The following is a 13530-nucleotide window of genomic DNA, read 5'->3' on the forward strand; positions in this document are numbered from 1 at the left end:
GTGGCTTTGTCTACGACGGAGGCAGAGTATATGGTGATTACAGAGGCTGTGAAGGAGGCTATATGGCTTCGAGGACTTTTGGAGGAACTTGGTATATCGCAGTAGTCCGTCACTATTCATTATGATAGCATGAGTGCTATTTATTTGGCGAAGAATCAGGTTTTTCATAAGAGGACGAAGCATATTGACATTCGTTATTACTTCGTTCGAGATGTTCTTGAAGTTGGCGATGTGGAGATTGTGAAGGTCCACACGAAGGATAATCCGGCAGATATGCTCACTAAGGTGGTTTCGAGAAACAAGTTTGATCATTGCCGAAACTTGTTGCACATTTGTGATTATTGAGGTTGTTGACTGCCATTTGGATGAACTACGGGCGACTTGATCTCTTAGGAGAGGGGGTACGTAAGCAATCACATTGGTGCAACCGAATTTGGTGAGACGACACATTAGTGCTCATGTTGGTGTCGGCTCAGTTTTGCGAATACTTCGCCGTGGTAGAGAATTGTTGCATAGCAGTATTCCTAATCTATTTTGGTAACATGAGGTTATTAGGATTCCTAATCTATTTTGGTAACATAAGGTTATTAGGATTCCTAATTTGTTTTGTTTTTGATTTTAGGATTCCTAGTCTGTTTTGGTTTTAGTTTTTCTATATATATGGAGATTAGAATCAATCATCAAAAGAGAGGAGAGTTGTAATCAGAGATTAGAGAGATTTTTTATCATTGTGAGGAGGAGATATTGTGAGCAAGTTGAGAGCTTTGGTTGAGGATTAGTTTGTGAGTTTTTGTGAGATTGTAACCCTTTGTAATCTCCTTGATTTAGTAGAATCTCTCTATCCTCTCCCCGTGGACGTAGGCAAATTGCCGAACCACGTATATCTCTGTGTTTGTGATTGATCTGTCGTATTTGGATTGGATTGTGCTTGTGTGTGGTCATCTTCTTCCCGTGATCTCAGACTCGTTCGGTGTGTGCGTGCACGCTTCCGCATAGGCGCGTGACAAGTGGTATCAGAGCACACTTTATATACTTTATTTACTTTTTTAAAAGTAAAAAACAAAAGAGTAACTGAGAGTCTACCATCATCAATAGAACTATAAGGGTACGCTCGCCTCCTCAAGCTCCTTTAACAATTTTAAGAGTCAAAAAATTCACAAACATAGAACTACATAGGACCTATTCACAATCGGGTGATACCAACAAAAGAGGTATGTTCACAATTAACCCTTAAATAAATAATAGAGCCAAAATCAAGATAATACAAGTGAAATGGAAGCCATTAGATCTCCTTCGATGGACTACATTGCAGGAGAGTTACAACTCTCTACTAAGGAGACCTAGAATCCCTACATAACGCTTGCAAAAATGAACTTTTTGGTGGGTAATAGAATCTATTCCCTGTCTTGCTTTTGCTCTACAAGCCCAATCAAGCTATAGCAACTAAATTAATAACATCAACCCGCACAAAATCACAAAACAAGGTCAAGGGGCCTGCACCTATATCTAACAATAAACAGCTAGTTCTATACTCTTTGTTTGTGTCTGAGCTTCCTCCGACAAGGGTTGGTAAAACTCCAAAAATAGACATGAACCCAGAGCTCAATTTTAGGGATTTAAATTAATTATCTCTTCTATAGATGCATTTGACTCTCGAAAAGTACAAGTATGCTGTCTTTTATGCGCTTTGACTTGGTTAAAGCCTTGCCCTTCGCTCAAGCAAGGCCCATGTGTCGACCCACAAAGCCCTCTTTCTCCCAACAAAATAGCTTGGGGGAGCGCCAAGCAACAACTCATGGCTCAAGGAAGGATAAGATCCCTTGGCAACAAGCAAGATTGTACACTATCGTGCTACAATAATGCGGAGCCTAGCTAGGAGACTAGTTGAACAATAAGGTTGTGGTCTCAAAGCATGCACTGGTAAACTCTAGATGGAAGTAGTCGCAAGAGAAAGATGCATGCAGTGACGAACTATGTAGTGTTTTGCTAATTACAAACATAACTTGTTCATCTTCTAAATATTAGGAAGTTTAATTATTGTCTTCTCGTTATGTGTATAAAACTTTAGTTGATTGTATAGAATCCAAGATAACACATATTTCCTCAATTAAGATCATGATATAATGTTGCGCTTGAAATATTCGGATCACCTGAGTAACAACTTAATTTAGAATCCTCCTCCATCCAAACATGACTTTGGGCCCTTCTACAAAAATAAAAGTAAAAAAAAAAGTAAAAAAAGGGAGTAAAGGATTCATTTTCTTAATTAACAATCATCTATTTTGTGATGGACGTACGGTTGTAGTTTTTGTATTCTTTCAATATTCACTCACGAAAAACTGTAAGTATCTCTTAAATAATAGAATGATCATGATTAATGAAGCAAATTCTCCATTGCCCTTAATTTATCATTGGTCAAGTAAACAAAGATCACTTTGAAGTTTCTCGCAGGGACAAAGATCTTGGCTGCTTGCGCATCCCCTTCACTATAAATGCTACAGGATACAGCGTGGATCCTGGAAATCTATGAGGTTGGTGGGAGCACAACTTGTTCAACTATTTTATGGAGCTGGTTAGATATTGGAAATTGGAAAAATCTTTTAAAATCTAGGAAATTGGTTTGGACTTTTAAATTGTTAAATTATAACCGCAATATTGTTAAATTGTTAAATTATAACCGCAATATTTGGTCCTTGTAATCCACTTGGTACCCATGGGATGTGATAAAACCTGCATCGCCGTTTTCTCAATGGAGAAGGTTGAGAATATTTAGGGAAAAAGATTTAGCATATCCTACGTTAAGTGTATGTGTAAGTTGTATATGGGACAGATGGTGGCATAATGATTAAGGCATTACAACGAACTTCATGTCTCTTCTTTTAACTAATTCATAACTCACTGTTTATTGTTGAAGAGGATCTTCACCAAATATCATTAGACCAAATATGGAAAAATAAAAACAATGTTTCATCTCCACTTGATTTTTAGGATCGGTTTATAGCGGAAACATTTCACTTGTCTCATAGTTGATGTTGGGAGAGAAATCGGGCCCTATTAGAGTTGATGGGTTTTAAACAGAAGTTATGAACTAATTTAACCCAAAAGTTATAGCTACTAGGTATTGACCCCAACTCCTATTTTAAACTTATCACTATTTCTCATTCTATCAAGTATGAGACTATACTCACATATCCTTAATTTGTGACTATACTTCAATTCAACAATACTTCAATCTTCTGAGGAATTCACCACTTTAGCACCACTTCACTCGTGAGCTAACTAAACCATGCATTTAACACAGGGCTATCAAACATTCGCAGGATCTTCCACCACTTCACTCATGGTGGCTAACTAGACTATATCACTCCTACAGGAGTTCATCAGTTCTCTCGACACCTTCGAGCTTCACATTGTAAGCCATCAGGACCATGACCTTAGCTGAGAAATTGGGCTCAATCATAAAGTTAATGGGCTTTATATAGAAGCTTCAGACCAATTTAACTCTAAAGTTATAACTAGAATGTGAGACTATACTCATATATTGATAACCTCAATAGTTGATCCTATAAAATTAAGTTCATAACTAATTTCTCACTATCGAATTTTATCCTACATTCTTCTTTAGATATCTTGAGAATTCTCCCCTTAAGTAGACAGAGTAGATGACATATATCACACGAAAACCCAGAATTCTTTATTAACCAAGAAAAACTCACATTCAACTCTAATGTAAGGTCTCAGAGCTCTATCTTAACTCGAATCCCCCTAGCTTTGATTTACAACAACAGAAGACCTCATATAGATAAACTAAGAAGATGTATCTTATAGCCCCTAACTTTCCCAGTTTGAATAGAATACAAACCATTTATCATCATAAGGCTCAACCTTTAATCATGATAAACTTTAACCTTATCAAGCTCTATGAAGTTACATGAAGCTATGTCATGCCCCGTGTCCCAAAAAACATCTGACTAGTACATTTCTACGCCAAGCAGCATATACAATAGGGTCTCACTCCACCCGAAGTTATATTCTTAAGCATATCATAAAGATCAGAACATACATCTCATCCATGATACCCACAAAAAAAATCATAGAATCATGCATAAACACAAACCAAATGAAAAGTAATATATAGTAAATAGCAAATGTACAGTACAAATATATAGCAGATGCAAGATACTCAACAAATAACAAGTCCCACAAATATTAAATATCACATAAAGATATCACGAGTCTCATATAAGTCCTCACAAAATATATAATAACAAGGCCGCATAGCCACACTAATCTGGAATAATAGCTAAAATAACAAGGTATATCATAGTCACTACATAATAGCGGAAAAGTAAACATAAATAATAAAATTTGATAACAGGATTCGCAATAGAAACTGGATAAATAGATAGACAATTGGACATAGAACCACATTTGCTGAAGAACCACTAGGCTCCAATTGCTTGAAAGCAGGGGTGAAATATTTGGATTCACCATTGGTATGCAAATCATGATGGTCAAAAAACCATCTAGCAAGTGGCAAAATGAAGAGGTGGTTTATGCACATGTAACATGTGTTAGTCTAAGTGTGTAGACCCGAAGCTGCAATCAAAAAGACGAAGAAAACAGTCAGAAGACTGTGCGGTCGACCGCAGTGCCAGATCCGGTCGACCGCGTGCACTGCAGGAAACTGAGAAGTTTCTGTCGCTCTGGCCGGTCGACCGGCGTGGCCGCTGCGGTCGACCGCAAATGTGCACAGGACCCTGTAAACAGATTTTTCTCTGGCCGGTCGACCGGCCTTGGCACGGCGGTCGACCGCGAATCGTCCAGACAGTTTCCTAAACTGTTTGGGACTCTGTTTTGTTTCAGGATTCTATATATACCCCCAAACGTTTTTAGGGTTTGGTAATCATCAAAAAGAGTTTTTTTACTGCAAAGAGAGAGAGAGAATCTCAGAGAGATTAACCCCTTATTTGAGAGCTTGTATTTTCTTCTTCAATTAATAAAGAGATTGTGTGGTGTGGCTCTCGAGGACATAGGCACGTTGCCGAACCTTGTTAAATCTGTGTGTTCATCTCCCTTACTATTTTTTACAAGTTAGATCTTTATTTGTGGTTTTATTCCTACTTTCCTACTTTCAACACAAGGTCCGGAAGGGCAAGGGTTCGATTGATTGTTTCGAATCCCCAACAACTAGTATCAGAGCTTCGTTCAGCAATTTGTGTGAAAGTTATGGTAGAGGAAAGCAAATCAAAGATTGAGAAGTTCGATGGAACGGATTTCGCCTACTGAAAGTCGCAGATGGAGGACTATCTGTACCAGAAGGACTTGTATCGCCCGTTGTTGGGCAAGGAAAAGGGAAAGAAGAAAGAGGAGTCAGATGGTGATTGGGAGGTACTGGATAGGAAGGCTCTAGGGCAAATCCAGTTGTCGCTCGCCAAATTAGTAGCCCACAATATTCTGAAGGAGAAGACGACGGTGGGGCTTATGGAAGCGCTCGCGAAGATGTACGAGCAACCGTCGGCAGCAAACAAGGTGCATCTAGTCAAAACTCTTTTCAACCTCAAGATGGCAGAAGGACGGTCCTTCACGATGCACCTCAGCGAGTTCAACACGATTGTTGATCAACTTATCTCCGTGGACATCACGTTCGATAACGAAGTGCAGGCCCTTTTACTACTATCGCAGTTGCCGGATAGTTGGGCAGGTTGTGTGACGGCAATCAGCAATTCGGCGGGGAAAGAGAAGTTGAAGCTGAATGAGGTTGTTAGCATGATTCTATCCGAGGAGGTTAGAAGGAAATCGTCTGAATCAAAAGGTTCAGGTTCAGCCCTAAGTTTCGAGCAGAGAGGCAGAAGCCAGAAGAAAGGGAACCAGAATAGGAATCGGTCGAAATCAGTGAAGAAGAGGCCGAACTCGAATGTTATGTCTATCAAAGGGAAGTGTTAGAACTGCGGCCAGGAGGGCCATAGGTCTTCGGTCTGTAAAGTACCAAAGAAGGATGCGGGTGAGCAGGAGGCTCATATCGTGCAGGATGCATTGATCCTTGCTATGGATAGCGATTCTGATTCTTGGGTCATCGACTCAGGAGCTTCTTTCCACGCCACTGCTAATAGAAAACTACTTCAAAACTATGCAGCAGGGGACTTTGGTAAAGTATACTTGGGGGACAATGAACCTTGCAATATTATTAGAAAGGGCGACGTTCAGATACAGATGAAGGGCTCTAAGTGGAATTTGAAGAACGTGAGACACGTGCCGAAGCTGAAGAGGAATCTTGTTTCGGTGGGACAGCTTGGAGCAGAAGGCTACGTTTCGACATTCACCGGGGATTCGTGGAGGATCTCCAACGGTACGATGGTTGTTGCCCGAGGCAACAAAACGGGAACTCTCTACCTCACTTCACATGCGAGTGACACCCTCGCAATTGCAGCTGGCAAGGAGAGTACAGATCTGTGGCACAATAGGCTGGGGCACATGAGCGAGAAAGGGATGAAAATTCTACATTCACAAGGAAAGCTAACCGGGATCGACACCGTGGAAGTCGGGGTTTGTGAAGACTGCATCTTTGGGAACCAGAAGAGGGTTAGTTTCCAGAAGGGTGAAAGGCCACCTAAGGCTCAGAAGCTAGAGTTGATTCATACAGATGTATGGGGCCCAGCCAGTGTGTCTTCTTTTGGCGGTTCGAGATACTACGTCACCTTTATCGACGATCACTCGAGGAAGGTGTGGGTTTACTTCATGAAGCACAAGTCAGAGGTGTTCGAGAACTTCAAGAAGTGAAAGGCCATGGTCGAGAACGAGACAGATCTGAAGGTGAAGTGCTTGAGATCAGATAATGGTAGAGAATACGAGCTGGAGGAGTTCAAGAGGTTCTGTGCAACGAATGGGATTTGCTTAGAGAGGACTACTCCAGGGATGCCGCAGCAGAACGGCATTGCAGAGAGGATGAACAGGACCTTGACAGAGCGTGCGCGGAGCATGCGATTACATGCAGGTCTGCCTAAGACATTTTGGGCGGATGCGGTGCATACGGCAGCATACCTTATTAATCACGGGCCATCAGTTCCATTAGACTTTGGGATTCCAGAGGAGGTTTGGAGTGGAAAGAAGATAAATCTCTCACACTTGTGGGTATTTGGTTGCGTGGCTTATGTTCATATCAGTGACCATGTCAGGGACAAGCTAGAAGCTAAGTAACAGAAGTGCACATTCATTAGATACGGTATTGATGAGTTCGGGTATCGCCTTTGGGATGAGAAGAACAGGAAGATCATCAGGAGTCGGGATGTGATATTCAATGCGGAGGTGATGTACAAGGATAGGGACAATGCCAAGGATAGCCAAAGCAATGGGAGCAGCACTACGGATACAGGTGGATCCGAGTACATGGATTTGGAGGAACTTCCAGATGGGGGCGACGATGTCAGTTCTGACCATAGAACGGAGGAGACTACAGGTGCAAAAACTACTACCCAGGGCGTGGAGCCTAGGAGGTCATCTAGGGTACCCAAACCAAATCCCAAATACCTCTCGTCACTTGATTATCTACTCTTAAAAGATAGCGGAGAGCCGCAGTGTTATGAAGAGGCAGTGCAAGTGAGTGAATCTCAGCAATGGGAGCATGCGATGCAGGAGGGGATTCTCTACTCACTAATGAGACATAGGAGTTAGCCCAGCTACCTGCGCAGAAGAAAGCCTTGCACAATAAATGGGTCTACCGGGTCAAGCAGGAGAGTGATGGAAGCAAGAGATTCAAGGCCAGATTAGTAGTGAAAGGGTTTCAACAGCGGAAAGGAGTGGACTACACGGAGATATTTTTCCCTGTTGTGAAACTCACAACCATCAGAGTGGTGTTGAGTTTGGTAGCTGCAGAAGACCTCTTCCTTGAGCAGTTAGATGTGAAGACTGCCTTTCTTCATGGTGACTTGGATGAAGAAATCTACATGAAGCAACCTGTTGGCTTCATTGAAGAAGGAAAGGAAGAGATGGTGTGCAAGCTCAAGAAGAGCTTATATGGTTTGAAACAGGCTCCGAGACAGTGGTATAAGAAGTTTGATAACTTCATGCAGAACAATGGCTACAGAAGATGCAATTCGGATCATTGCTGTTATTTCAAAAGGTTCGAGTCCAGCTTCATTATTTTGTTATTATATGTTGATGACATGTTGGTAGCAGGACCGTGTTTAGAAGAGATAAACAGTTTGAAGAGGCAGCTAGCAAAGGAATTTGCAATGAAGGATCTGGGTGCAGCGAAGCAGATTCTAGGGATGCGAATCAGTAGGGATGAAGCTGAAGGGACATTGAGTTTGAGCCAAGCTGAATACATTGAGAAGGTACTTTAGAGGTTCAACATGCAGAATGCTAAAGTTGTTAGCACACCCCTTGGAAGTCAGTTCAAGCTATCTGAGGAGCAATCGTCTAAGACAGATGCAGATAGAGAGCATATGAGCAGGGTGCCATATTCTTCAGCCATTGGGAGTCTCATGTACGCGATGGTTTGCACGAGGCCGGACATCGCCCATGCAGTGGGAGTTGTGAGCAGATTTGCAAGCAATCCAGGGAAGCAGCATTGGGAGGCCGTGAAGTGGATAATGCGGTACTTGAGGGGAACAACGAACAAGCCACTATGTTTCAGGAGGAAGGAGTTGGTGCTGCAGGGATACGTGGATGCGGACTTCGCCGGTGATCATGATACGAGGCGAAGCACCACGGGGTATGTTTATACCTTAGCGTCGACAGCAGTGAGCTGGGTCTCACGTCTGCAGAAGATTGTGACTTTGTCTACAACCGAGGCTGAGTATGTCGCGGTGACTGAAGCAAGCAAGGAGATGATCTGGTTGAACGGGTGCTTGGAAGAGTTGGATCTGAAGCAAGGGAGAGGAGTTCTTTATTGTGATAGCCAGAGCGCTATACATCTTGCCAAGAATCCAGTATATCATGCCAGAACGAAGCACATCGACGTCAAATACCATTTTATACGCTCGCTGATCGAGGATGGAAAGTTGCATTTAATGAAGATTTTGGGGAGTCAAAATCCGACAGACATATTGACGAAGGCAGTCACCATTGAGAAACTGGAGTTGTGCACAACTTCAGTTGGCCTTCACGAGTAGAAGACGAAGGCGGAGCCACACTACAAGGATCGGCGAGATCGCCGGGATTTTGTTGATTGAAGGAAGAATTTTTTTCAGGGGAAAAGATGCATGCGAAGAAGGGGAGAGTTCGGGTGAGCTCGTTGATGGCGCTTTGGTCTCCAAGTGGGAGATTGTTAGTCTAAGTGTGTAGACCCGAAGCTGCAATCAAAAAGATGACGAAAACAGTCAGAAGACTGTGCGGTCGACCGCAGTGCCAGATCCGGTCGACCGCGTGCACTGCAGGAAACTGAGAAGTTTCTGTCGCTCTGGCCGGTCGACCGGCGTGGCCGCTGCGGTCGACCGCAAATGTGTACAGGACCCTGTAAACACCTTTTTCTTTGGCCGGTCGACTGGCCTTGGCACGGCGGTCGACCGCGAATCGTCCAGACAGTTTCCTAAACTGTTTGGGACTCTGTTTTGTTTCAGGATTCTATATATACCCCAAACGTTTTTAGGGTTTGGTAATCATCAAAAAGAGAGTTTTTTTACTACAAAGAGAGAGAGAATCTCAGAGAGATTAACCCCTTGTTTGAGAGCTTGTATTTTCTTCTTCAATTAATAAAGAGATTGTGTGGTGTGGCTCCCGAGGACGTAGGCACGTTGCCGAACCTCGTTAAATCTGTGTGTTCATCTCCCTTACTGTTTTTTGCAAGTTAGATCTTTATTTGTGGTTTTATTCCTACTTTCCTACTTTCAACACAAGGTCCGGAAGGGCAAGGGTTCGATTGATTGTTTCGAATCCCTAACAACATGCATCATGAATACAAGACTGGTGTAAATATAAGAAATGCTACATAATTATATCACTTTGATTGCTTTCATGAAAGAAAAACATGCATCTCAAAATCCAATTCAGAGAGCAGAACTAGCAAAACCAAATATACAAACGCACGGAGCTCACAATGAGAGTGGGCCTATCCTTGAGTGTGATGCTAGGGTAGTGAGTGCATCTAACTATTCTCAGATTTTACTTAATCTTATTTAGGGAAAGCTCTCACATAATAATGTATTTTTGGTGCACCTGCTAGAAACGTTACTTAGTTTGTTTCTTTACCTGAGTTATATGCACAGACTCATCTAGTACTAGTGCTCAAACATAACCTCAGGCCATACATTATCTATAAGATATCAAACTCCCTCCCATTAATCACGTATATGAATATTTTTAATACTTGGTTATACATGATATATTATACGCAAGGTCCAAATAACTCAGTCTATAGAGAATACCATTTGGGTGCTGTCTTCAACAGGGCCGGCCCTGATATTCTTAATTTTTCACGGGGCCCTAATCAAGCTTTCATATGAGGGGCCTCTATATACAATATTCCATACACAAAAAAATTTATAAGATAGCAAAATATTTTTTATTAAAATGAGACAATAAGCACATAATCGTATTAATATTAAAATCAAAAAACTTCTTGATGCTTTATAAATAACACAATTCATACTACATTAAATGGGATCGCCTTGCATTTTGAGCTGCAAAATTATCAATTAAAATGTTCCAATCAAGCTTCTCCAATAATTTTTTTTCGATAGATATCATAGCCAATCCATTCAATCTCTCTTGTGACATTGTTGATCATAGATAAGATTTGATGAGCTTCAACTTTGAAAAGCTTCTCTCGGCCGATGCAACTGTAACTGGTATTGTCAATAATACTCTATAAGCAATCCAAGCATTTGGAAAACAACAATTTAGCCTTTCCATAAAATTCAATACTTCAATTGCTTTTTTTGTTCCTCTTGGTAATGCTTCTCTTAAGATTTGGAGTTCTGAAAATAATTCTGTCCCATTAATATCAAAATTTTTGTCATGCTTTAGGAGATCTTCAAGGTTAAGACATGAACACTTCAAACTATCATTATCTGCAGACTTCAACCTCTCCAAATTAAACAAGAAACCAAAATATTCATCATACTGTTGAAACTGTTCAAATCTACTCTTGAGTGAAGAAAGAGCTTGATCAATGATATATATGAAGTAATTGACTCTAAAGGATTTTTCAGCTGTCATTGCCATCTCTTTGCTAGCATTTTCATCAAAATATTTCTTTCTACGAATGATGCGACGTTCACGAAAAATGGGTTCAACTTTCATTCTAACTGCAATTTCTTTAGCCTCAACCATAGCTGCTTCAAATCCATTTTCTCTGTAGCTTTCAAAAAAAGAAATGAGCCCTCTTAAAAGGTCTATAGCAACATCAATCTGCATATCCTCTGATTGTATGATTTTACTTATTTTATTAATAGCATTCAAAATATCAAACCAAATAACCATACCAAGTAAGAACTCAAAATTCTCAATTTCATATGTTGCTAAGCACTCAGGATCACTTTTTGTCTTGGGATCTTCACTAGAACTTGCTAAGTAAATCAAAGCATCTCTTATATCTGGAGCTTGGAATCTTATTGCTTTAACACTTTCAACTTGACCTTCCCAACGAGTTTGTGATGGTGGCTTAAGTGTGAAACCTTTAACATTATCTGTAAGAACTTTCCACCGCTTTGTAGAAGATGCAAACAATGAATATATGCGCTGCACCACTCCGAAAAAAGATGAAGCTTGCGAACAAGAGTTTACCATATCACAAAGTGCAAGGTTAAGACTATGACAACCACAAGGTGTGTAGAATTCTCTAGGATTTATCTCTAATAACCTTCTTTGTACACCTTTATGTTTTCCTTTCATATTAGAACCATTATCATACCCTTGTCCTCTTACATCACCAATATCAAGTTTAAGCTCTTGCAAAATATTTACAAGTTCTTCAAAAAGTCCTCGTCCTGATGTATCATCCACCTTTAAAAATCCTAAAAAGAACTCCTCCATCTTTATTGGGCTTGTTGAAATATTCACGCATCTTAATATAAGTGACATTTGCTCTTCATGGCTTGTATCCGGAGTACAATCAAGAATAACAGAAAAATACTTTGCTTCTTTAATCTTATGGATGATTAAACTTTTGATCTCATTTTCTATTTAAAGAATAAATTCATTTTGAATTTTGTGACTAAGATAATGATAATGAATTTCTTTCTCCTGAATTCGACGAACATGCTCTTTCATTATTGGATCAAATTCGGTAATCATTTCTATTATACTTAAAAAAATTCCATTATTTTCTTCATAAAGCTTCTCATTATCTCCACGAAATGCCAAACTATTTTTAGCAAGTGTTTTCACAACAGCAACTACTCTCAATAGTACTTTTCTCCAATGTTCTCGTTCTTTGTTGATTTGTTCTTCAACACTTTTATCGATTGTCGCATTTTGTCGTAATCTGATCTCTAATTCAATCCAACTCTTCATGTTAACAATGTGTTCACTACTTGTTTCATGACTTTTAAGTCTGGCACTGAGATTTCTCCAGTCTCTAACTCCATCATTTGCTAATTGAATTTTGTTTGCATCATTTTTGAACAACTTACAACAAAAACAAAAAACCTTGTCCAAAGAATTTGAATAGATTAGCCATTTTCTATCATGATGTTCACCATTGGATAAGTTACGAATGTAATGTGTTGAGGTGAAATGTCTGCATTCTGAATCTTTTGGAAAATCAAGATTATCATTTCTTTTGGGACCTCTTTCAACCAGTAAGTCTCTCAATCTTTGATCAATATTTTTTCCAATTTCCTGGGTCATTTAAGTTTGAAGGCCTTCTTTCAAGGTTTTCTTCTTGTACCAAATCTTTATGTTCATTTACATTTTCTTCATGTTCATTTACATTGCTATTCTCATTCAAATTTCTATTCTCATTAGAATTTTCATGTTCTTCACCTTCTTTAATGGAATTTCTATTCTCATTCAAATTTTCATTAACCAAATCCTCGCTTTCTTGATTTTCAGGTTGCTCATTTTTAACATTCACTGAATGTTGAACTGAATTAGAATATATATTTCTACTACAAGTAATAAATTTTTCAAGTGCTCCCGCTTGAGATCGATTGAATTCTTCAATTTTTTGTTTCTTTATCCGCTTATCATGTCTAGACATATACTTTCGAGGAGGCATGATATCCAAATTTAATTCTGAATCTGCTACAATCTAATAAATATCGAGAAAAATAAATTAATCAAGGATTCCTATCAAAAAGCATGTTAGGGACTAAAATATATCAAATATTTAAATTGAAATTTGAAATTAAACAATAAAATCTAGTGAGAACTAATTCCAATTTTAATTTCAATTTAGGCCCTAATCAATTTTAATTTTAATTTCACAAAGCTCTAATTCTTAAACCCTAATTCCACAAAGCCCTACTTCCTAAACCCTAGTGAGAATTGAGAACTTACAATAAATCAAAAATTCTACTTCAATTCACGATCTTGTCAAAAGGAGCATAGAAGTGAAGAAGAGAAGAAGTGAAACCCTAACCTTGGCTT

The sequence above is a fragment of the Asparagus officinalis genome, chromosome 4, assembly GCF_001876935.1.
Source record: "Asparagus officinalis chromosome 4, Aspof.V1, whole genome shotgun sequence".
NCBI lineage: Eukaryota > Viridiplantae > Streptophyta > Magnoliopsida > Asparagales > Asparagaceae > Asparagus > Asparagus officinalis.